Genomic DNA, 10,928 nt, shown 5'->3' on the forward strand with positions numbered 1-10,928 from the left:
GTGTGAGGGATATGGCAGGGAAGGCAAATTGCCAACTTCGAGTTATCGGGAGAATTTTAGGAAAGTGTGGGTCATCTGTGAAGGAGACCCTGTATAGGACATTAGTGTGACCTGTTCTTAAGTACTGCTCAAGTGTTTGAGATCCATACCACGTCAGATTAAAGCAGAGGTGGGCTGCTACATATGTTACTGGTAGTTTCAAACAACAGACAAGTGCTACAGAGGTGCTTCATGAACTCAAATGGGAATTCCTGGAGGGATATTAACATTCTTCTTGGGGAACACTATTGAGAAAATTTAGAGAACTGGCATTTGAAGCTTACTGCAGAACAATTCTGCTGCCTCCAACACAATCTGCGCATAAGGACCACGAAGATAAGATAAAAGAAATTGCATCTCATACGGAGGCATACAGACAGTCATTTTTGCCTCACCATTTACGATTGGAACAGGAAAGGAAATGAGTGGTACTGGTATGGAGTATCTTTCACCACGTACCATATGGTGGATTGTGGAGTATCTACGCAGATGTACAAGATATCAAACAGGCAAGTGACCTTATTTTATAAAGAGTTCTTCAACGTGAGGCAGATTCAACCAAGCCGGACAGCGATACTGCCTAGGAGCAGGAGCATAACACAGCTACTGTTTATGCACTTTCAGTCAAGTTGACAATGCAGCATTCCTTGGGAGTTTTGTAGCCGGACACCTTTAATGTTGTTGCCAATTATAGTCCCGACTGGGAAACTCTTCTTCGATGTGAAATTATCATACAGGGTTCTCTGTGTTTTTTAAAATGTCGTTTTCTACTGGGAACCTTGCAATTTTTGGAGCAGCAGCAGTTGGTACAGCTTTGGTGATGGTGTATCATGTATGTTAATTAGTGCAGACATCTATCGATTACTATATTCAATTTGGTAGAAAAGTGCTGTTGCAGGCAGATCAGTATCAATTGCCCCAGAGGTATTGCTACACGTGATTCTGCAAGTGGTATTCCTTGCACAGCACACACAGTGTCTAATGCATCAGCAGAGACCTGGACAGTGATATCTGCATCTGATTCTGTCTAGAATCTTTATGAACTCTGGGTGACCAGCTGTTGGAGTGTCATGGAAATACTGGATTGGTGAATAAGTTCATAGCACTATCCATAAGTTTAATGAATGCAACAGATACATGGAACAGATTTTACTCATCAATAACACACTCTCCTTCACTAATTACAACAATCTGCCAACACTGGTGTAACTATTCAATTCTGCGACCTTAGAAATCACGTGGTTTTGAGGTGAAGAACACGTCGAGCCAGGTACGGAGCACATTTTCATCGGTAAAGGAAGTTCCTTGAAGGTTGTTAGAAAGCAGAAAAGGTGAAAATCAGAGGGCACAAGATCAAACGAATAAGGTGGGTGCAGAATGACTTCCAAACCCAACTCCTGGACAGCATTTTTTTTTTATCGAGTAGCATCACTTTGCTGGGTCTTTGTGGTCAGCATTTTCGGACTGTGTCTGCAAGACGTCTCAGTTGTTGACAGTAAATGACAGCAGTGATGGTTACACCTCAGGGAAGCAATTTGTGGAACACCACACTGTCACTGTTCCACCAGATGCGTAATATTATCTTTTGTCAATGCGCGAACGTCTTTGAATGTGGAGTTGCTGCATTGTTTGGGCTCAACCATTCCTTTCTATTCCCTATGTAAGCATAAAGACACCATTTGTCATCACTAGTTATGATACAAGATAGGAATGAATGGTAGTGTTTATAAGCCAATTCGTCGAGAGCAAGCAGAGATGCAATAAGGCTGATTTTTGTGATTTTGGCTTAGAGCATGTGATACCTGTACATTCAATTTTTGAACCTTCCTCATTGCATGCAAATGCTGCACAAGGGTGGGATGATCACAGTTCATCACATTTGCCAGTTCTGCAAGTACACTGATGTCGATCATTGTGGATTCGTGCGTTTAAACGATCTTTATCAAACCCCAAAGCATGCCCGAATGTGGGACGTCAGTAATGTCGAAATGATCCTCCTCAAAATGAGAAATCCGTATTGTTGTCATGCTTTGTCCAGTGGCATTATCCCTGCATTATCCCTGTACAAGGTGCAAATTTTTCTGACTGTCTCCGCTGCTGTCAACCTTTGTTCTCCATAGTGCAGTAACAATGCTCACATTACGCCAACAATATGAAAAACGCACATAAGTACCACAGACCAAGGCGGTTACAACACCCTTGCCACAGGCAGACAGCAAATATCATTATCTTTGCACATATATGGGCACTTTCCTTTGTAACACGTGGAGTTATCCACGGTCAGACTCACGATTAGCTAACCTCGGTTATCTCGCTTCTTAATCGGCATTGGTGCAGTTAGTCATAGTGTTAGAAGTGATGAGGCACTGGGGTATCATAAAAATTGGTGAAGTATTAAATGACTGCAAGTCACTGGAAAGTAATTTGCATGGCTTTCATGCAAGTACACACACAGAAACAGTAGTAACCTGCCAGACTGAAGAAAAAAAGTAGCATGTTAGAGTTAATTTATATCTCTCCAAAGCATACAATACCATCCATCATGGTACCCTTCTAGAAAAATTTTAGGCACAAGGCACATGCAAAAATTGATTTGAATCACATTGTACACAGATTGTAGTACTGATTTCAGCTTACTCCACTCACAAAATCATTTCAGTATCAGAAAAAAAAAAAAAAAAAAAAAAAAAAAAAAAAAAAAAAAAAAAAAAAAAAGTGCAAACAGGAGTACCACACAACAGACAGCACTAATGTGATCTGTGAACCTAAGCAGCTGTGAACAACTACTGCTCAGGTCCCAAAGCATGTCCACTCAGTTCAGTTCAAACAGGTTGACAATTACTATAAATAAAAAAAAAAATTACATGAGATTTGGTAATTTAAGTCAAAATATAAATCCACATCTGGTGCTGAGCGACAAGTAACAGCTACAAAATTGCTGGGGAGTCATGTTGATAAAAACAAATTTTAATGACCACATAACATATTTACTTGAATCTAAACCACACTCGAATCTAAGCCGCACCTGAAAAATGAGACTCGAAATCAAGGAAAAAAAAATTTTCCCGAATCTAAGCTGCACCTGAAATTTGAGACTCAAAATGAAACGGGAGAGAAAAGTTTTAGGCCGCACCTCCAAATCGAAACAAAGTTGGTCCATTGTAATATGAGACACAATTTAGGTCAAATGAATGACGATACAGCTATAGTAGTTTGGTTCGAGTCGTAAGCTTAGCAGTTAAGCTTTACCAGGTAGCCATTACTATGCGTCAGGTGCTCCGTCCGTATTTATACGGGTACCCTTCCTTTTTCACGTGCTTCGTCTGGTTTGAATTGATTGTTTATTTTTCTTTGATCTGATAAGTGCCGTTCTCTTTTTTATAGGTGTTTACGTCACACTAAGCTGAAAATGCATTACTGTACTGTGTCATGCATTGTTTGTCGCATTCTGATAACGAGTGTTTATGACCTGTCGCCGCTCGAGAGAGGAATCGTCTCATTAGCGAAACAATGGCAAGAGACTCCTATTTGCTGTTACCTACACTCCTGCTTTCAACAAGAAGAACCAAATAATAGACAGCGTATGATAAAGCATTTAGCGAAAATTTTTCTCCGTTTGAAAATCTTTGCAGATGTCTCTTTAGTACATTACATGCTGCACTGAAATTAGAGTCATCTTAGATTTAAAAATCTAGTCAATTGCCGTGCTTCATTTCTGACTGTATCACTATTAGGCATAAGAATAATACGAATATAAACATGGGATGATATCTATTTTATTTTTTTCTCTCCCACGTTTGCTGTTGTCTCACTGTAGTTTCGCAGTTTATTAGGCAGACAGGATTTAAATGAGTTAGCAGAAAACACGAAAGAATACATGGCAAAATGTTTATATTCGTATTATTCTTATGGCGAAGAGAATACTGCATGCGATTCACAATTCATAAAAGTTCCTATAAGGAACCATCTCTTCTCACAGGTAGGAAAAAATTCAGAACGTAGAGTTGGCCATACTGACAAACATCCCAAACAGTCTTGCCAGTCGGATTTTCATAGTTCATTGAAATGCTGCTACATTCAAAGATGCACACACAGAATTTGTATTTACTTCGTTGGATAATGTATGAAAATGCAGTGGTCGAAACTCGAGGCGGAGAAAAAAGCTCGTCTTCCACCTTTTTTCTAAATTTATTTACTGACGCAGAGGGTTTGGCACCAGTATTTATCTTTGTGCCTGCAAAGCATGCCTGTGTAGCGCTACATGTATTCGACTGCAGAAGTTAGTTGTGGTGGTGCCTATCAATATTTTCCAGAACTTCCGCTTCCTTTGCACTCGATTCAAAGCCACAGGAGGTTTTTTGGATTACAAAAACTGGAAAAAAAGTGCAGCTCAGATTCGAGTAAATACGGTAATAAAACTAGCACAGAAACTCAAATCAGCCTGTTTTTCCCTTAGTATTATGGTAACATTTGTATCTCAGAAGGTGCCAGGATGGCAAATTTCTGCTATTTAGTCTCTTACAACATAATGAATAATATAATGGAGTTCCACCGCTTAACGCATGAAACAATTTCTTTCTTTTTTTTCCATTACAGAAGAGGGCTATACAAATAACACATAGCCCCCTGCAGACACACTGCAAAACCGTATTCAGAAAGCTTAAAATACAATATCTGATCAAAAGTATCCTGGTGGACATTAACAGGGGAAGTGTCCACCTGCCACCTTTACGACAGCTGGAGCTCAGCTGGGACCTTTCAGTGGGGTGTCTCTAAGTCTGTGGAGGAATTTTAGCCCCTTCTTCCTCGAGAACTGCACCCACACAAGGTAGTGATGTCGGATCTGGAGTGAAATCTACATTCTAGCTCATTTCAAAAGTGTTCCAGGTGGGGACTCTGGGCTGGTCAGACCATTTCTGGAAAGTTATTGCCCACAAATCATTGCCTAACAAATGCTACTTTATAGCATGGTGCACTGTCCTGTTGATAAAAATATCCATTGTCTAAGTGCACCTCTACTGCACATAGTACACAATTTTGTAAAATATCTTCATGCCCTTCCACATTTAGTGTTTTCTTAAATGCAATGACGACACCACACCTAACCCCAAAAAGCACCCCCACACCGTAATACCACCTCCTCTTTTTTTTTTTGGTTTTAGGACGCAAAACTTCTATGGTCATTAGCGCCCAACCACCCACCACCTCCTCTGTACTCCACTGTTGGCACTACACGACAGCAGGTAACGTCCTGAAGGAATTCACCGCACCCGAATGCTTCCATTGGATTGTCACTGTACACAGTGCGACTGAACAATCCAATCACTGATTCCCAGTCATCCACTCTTCAGTGACACCACTCTTTACACAATCTCAAGCAGTACTTAGCACTTATTACAGAAATGTGTGTCCTATGAGGAGCTGCTTTGACAACTTTAAGCCATTTTTGTAACTCCCTATGCACATTCACCGAGCTGGCTGGAATGATGATAGTAGTCTGGAACACACCTGTGATTCCTTCTCCTGATTTTGTGCAATTTTTTATCATCTTCTGCAATCCTCAATGGGCCCTGTCCATCAGTACATGACATTTGATTCATCTCTGTTTAAGAGTGGTTGTTCCTTCACATTTGGCTCCAAAACTTCATGCTTGTCACAGTTCAACTTGCCTCTTTCCCCCCCCCCCCCCCCCCTCCCTCTCCCAACTGTACAATTCCTGGTCGTTATATCACAAAGCTGCGATTGTTCCTGTACAAATGAGCATGTTCATTCTGTTAACACCCCAACACCTGTGTTTTAAACTATTCACACACAAAATACCACACCACTATTACACAATTCCACATTTACTGTCTCCTAAGACAATGAACAGTAGTCACACAACACAGCACCCTTTTGAACCAAATCCATTATATGCAGCGGTAAACAGTGGCTGGTTCATGTAATAAAAAGTTATTTCTGAAGCATGAGATGTCGTTGCTTGCAATAGGCTCGTGGGAGTATTTGGGAATAGCAGTTAGGGGTAGTGGTGGAGATGGGTGCGAAATAGCAATACCTATGACCAATAAGAAAATTACAAAAATAAATTGAGATTATTTCTGAGAATACCAACAAGGAGCATTGAGCTCTACACCATTAAAAGATGTGTAGTAGCTTTCTCTCACAGTATTCAATGCATACATTTACAACTAAAGAGGAAGGAAGTAGTGACTCTTAACATGGAAATAACGATCATGGCTGAGTACAAGACTAGTGAAATGAGGCCATTCTCTGAATTACGTAATGCCGACAGTAAGAAGAAAAGAGTATCGTCATACTGAGCTAATGCAGTAAGGGAGTTGGACAGATAGCAGTTAGAAATTTGGACCACTGGGTATCATTCAAGTTTTCTTCTTCACTGAGAAGTTGGTATGCAGGGATCTGACAAACTGCCTCTTGCCTCAAGCAATGCTGACAACCTAAGAAGGGTGAAACGGGATCTTTCATTCTCAATTTGAAGTAACTACAGATGTCAAATTGCTCTGCAGAAGCAAACAACAGATGTGCTTATATAGTTTGTGTAAACAAATAGTTTTCCCCTCAGATTCAGAGCAATACTACGGAATGACAACAGTGAACAAAGGTAGCACCTGGCTGCTATTGTTCCACCACATTAAGTGTTTGCAAAGGATGGCAGAAGCCAAGGTGCATACACAGTTTGCCCTAAGACTTTGGGCATCAGCCGATTTTAACATAATGAGCCAAGAAGCAGTTAATAACTGAACAAACACAAACCCCATGCAGACAAATGGGGAGAGAATAGAAAAACAACCTGCGGAATAAACTTGGTTAAGATAGCTCTCAACAAAGAGCTCCTTCATCTAGCATATTGACAGTTAAGAAAACTACCAAAGTTCTGTGTGAAGTATTTTTCTCTATGAGTGTGAAACAATTTGAGAGAGCAGAAGAGAAGCATTAATGCTTTCCTGATACAGTGCAACCACCAGACATCAGACTCCTCACAATGCATCTCTTTCTGTTCATATTTTGAGTTCTAACAATCCAGTCACTACTGACAAAACACCAAATCCAAATTAGATTTCACAAATCAAATCCTACCACACTGAATAGTCAAATGGGAAATCCTTTTCAAAAACTTACATTGATCCACATGAAATAGTGCCAGATTTAAAACTTCTCATCCACCCATCACGTAGCAACCAGTCCATTACACTGACGCATGAATGAACAGTGATGCAGGCAGCAGCCAGTGCAATTTTCTGCCACCGTTTATGTTACACACCTGCTAGAATTAGAGAGAAAAAGCAAGTAAGAAAAAATTCAGAAGGAATGCACTAATGCAAACAACTTAATGTCCAGAAGACATCAATCTTACGGTTTTCAATGGAATTTTACTGGCAACATGGAAGCCCAAGACACTTGCATGTATAAACATTTAGGTCCAACCACTGCCCAAATTTCTGGCCTAGAAAAGTGGCAAGCTGCTTCTTATTTCATTAAGAAATATTGTAAAAGCGTAAGCTTCAAGTTTTTAAGATTCAAATTCCTAATAATTGTAATAATCATTGAACAAGTATAATTTTTCTCTAAAACACATTCACATCTTTTACAATTAGTACTGGTATACAACAGTTTGGTAGACAGGCAGGGGGAAGGGGGGAGGGGATTCTGGCATGGGTGTAGCAAGCTCCCCATCATTGGGGTTAAAGCTCACATGGGACATTACATTACATTAATATTTGTTCCATAGATCATGAACACAACATTTCGTAATCGTAATGATGTGGAACGTTTCAGCTTAACATAAGTTTTCTTTCCACAATACAATGTTTTTCCTCCTTCACATCGAAAAATTGATTTTTTTTTATTACTACTTCATATCTAAAAATTCACCTATTGAGTAGGAGTAGTTGTCATTTAGAAATTCTTTTAATTTGTTTTTAAATGATGGTTGTCTTTTAATGCTATTTGGCAAATGACCAATGTTATCTTTGGCAGCATAATTCACTCCCTTTTGTGCCAAAGTCAGATTTAACCCAGAAGAGTGAAGATCATCCTTTCTTCTAGTATTGTAGCTATTCACTTCACTATTATTTTTAAATTAGGATGGGTTACTAACAACAAATTTCTTAAGTGACTTTATGTATTGCAAAGGTACTGTGCATATCCCAAATTCTTTAAATAAAAGTGATCTCGGGTGGGCTCCTTCAGTTATTACAATTACACGCTTTCGTGCAATGAATACTTTTTCTCTTAATGACGAATTACCCCAAAATGTCATATGAAAACAGTGAATAAAAATATATATAGAACACTAATTTAGTGATACATTTATCACTATAATTTGTAATAACCTTCATAGCATGAATAGCTGAGCCTAAATGTTTCAGCAGATCATCCATGTGTTTCCTCCAGTTCAATTTCTCATCAATGCATACACCCAGAAATACTGAATATTCTGCCTTAGCAACAGACTTCTGTTCAAATTCTATATTTATCAACAGTGTTATGCCATTTACTGTGCAGAACAGTATGTACCGTATTTTCTCAAAATTTAGTGAGAGTCCATTGGCAGTGAATCACTTCATATTTCCTGAAAGACACTATTTACAACCTCCTCGTCTAATTCTTGTTTGTTGGGTGTGATTACTATACTTTTATCAGCAGCAAAAAGAACTAGCTTTGTATATTCATGAATATAAAGTGCCAAGTTAGAATAATAAGGGAAACAAGACTGAACCCGGATGGACACGATCCTTGATACCTCCCCAGTTAAACAACACTGCTGATTATTGCATGCTATTGTACTGTTAATTTCAGCCTTCTGCATTCTTCCAGTTAAATATGAATTAAATCATTTGTGCACTGTCTCACTCTTATCACATTAAGCTTATCTGGACGAAATTAATGATTCACACAGTCAAAAGTGTTTGATAGCTAGAGAACTTGGATAATCCAAAATACACATAAATACATGTCTTCACCACAAACTTCTGTTTACTGAATTTGCAAAACGTGATACATATCATCCGAAGCCCACTGCATTACTTTCACGCTGTTCGCTGCAAAATAACAATTTATTTATTATTAAACTTGCATTATTACAGCTGCATTAGGCACGGAAGTCACACATATTGGTGAGGCACGGAAATTTGTGCCAGACTAGGACTCAAATTTATTTGAAAAATTACAGCTAAAATACACTATTTTGATCACTTGCTTTCAGTTTATTTTCAGGAAAAAATTTTTTAGCTTTTTTTTTGTCCATTAATGACAGGCCAACACATTACAGTATCTCAGTGTGCACAAGAATGGATTCCTTATTTTCACTCTCTTCCTCTACCAAACATACTCTGCTCACTACATCCATGTCACTTAGTAGCTCAGATCTCTGTCCACAGACACTGCTATTTAGCCACTCAAAAATATTTTTATTGTATGTCTTTACTACCACAAGTATGTATTCTAAACAAAAATATTTGTTCTAATTATAACAGAATACTTTAGGTTTCATGGGTGTTTTTCTCCCCCACCTTCCTCCCCCCAAAAACTGCCGAACTTTGCACAGATAATCTGCAAGCTAAAAATCCAGACCAAGATGATTAGGAACTTGATCCCACTAATTTTGAAAATATTCTTGCACTAGAGATTAAAAAAGGAGTGATCTTTAATCTGTCAGTCATTTCTTAGACACTGCTAATATACTCAACTTTCCTGGGGTCCTTCACAGTAATATGTTGCTCTGTTGGCTAAGTCTGATTAAAAGCAGGCGTTGCCAGTTGTCATACGACTTTTAGCACGATTGTTTTTCTTGCCGGACAGTAACCCTTGGCAACGCTCATCCACAGGAGGACAAAATTCCATACTACCCCACACACTTCTAGTAAGATCACTAGCACTTTATTAACAAGAAGGCATTTTGTAGGTCTATATGGATGACAAATTATTTTACGAAATTAATGAAAAGATAACAAATACCTTGTCAAATTTCCAAGTGGCTATTGCTGCTTCTGCAATGAATCCTTTTCATTTAATTACTGCAAATGTACTCTGAATTATTACTAATGCCACAAGCTCGGTTTCCTTGCATACGTGGGGCAACTAGAATCGTTCAGAAACAAGTGTTGCAAATACCCATTCATGTGCAATAACAGACCCAAGTCAGAATATCAGTAAAAGATATGTTCAATAAGTAAGGCAACACTTATTTTTCTGAAAGCCGGTTTGTTTTATTACGGATTCCAATACATCGTATTATTCCCAACCCTTTCGCTTACAATCAAAATATCTGTTCAATGCGACAGCCTTAAACCATCTTATTGGGAGGATCTGTACGCCTGCACGGTACCATTCCATCGATCGATATCTGAGCCAATAGAGGTCCAGTTGTGTGTTTGTGATCTGCCAATCACCTCGAATGGCTGTGTCACACATTCCAATGTTGCAGGAGGGAGAACTCCGTGTTGGCAAGTGGGAGATCGAACAGGTTTGCGAGACCTTATTGCGACGATGACAGGCCTCTTGCCCAATGACTCGCCATGCTTTTGTTCACTGCCTGATCTTTGTAGACATTCTGCAAGTACCTATGAATATCTGTGATGCCTGGTTTTTTACCAAAAGAAACTAAATGACAGCTCTCTGACTGGAATGCACCTCCATTACAGATGCCATTTTCAAGGCTACACATGATGTGTGATCAAACGAAAGTGCTGGCAGGTCGATAGACACACAAACAAACAAACATACACACAAAATTCAAGCTTTCGCAACCAACCGTTGCTTTGTCAGGAAAGAGGGAAGGAGAGGGAAAGACGAAAGGATGTGGGTTTTAAGGGAGCCCCTCTCCCTTAAAACCCACATCCTTTCGTCTTTCCCTGAATTTTTAGTTT

The sequence above is a fragment of the Schistocerca cancellata genome, chromosome 11 (assembly GCF_023864275.1).
Source record: "Schistocerca cancellata isolate TAMUIC-IGC-003103 chromosome 11, iqSchCanc2.1, whole genome shotgun sequence".
NCBI lineage: Eukaryota > Metazoa > Arthropoda > Insecta > Orthoptera > Acrididae > Schistocerca > Schistocerca cancellata.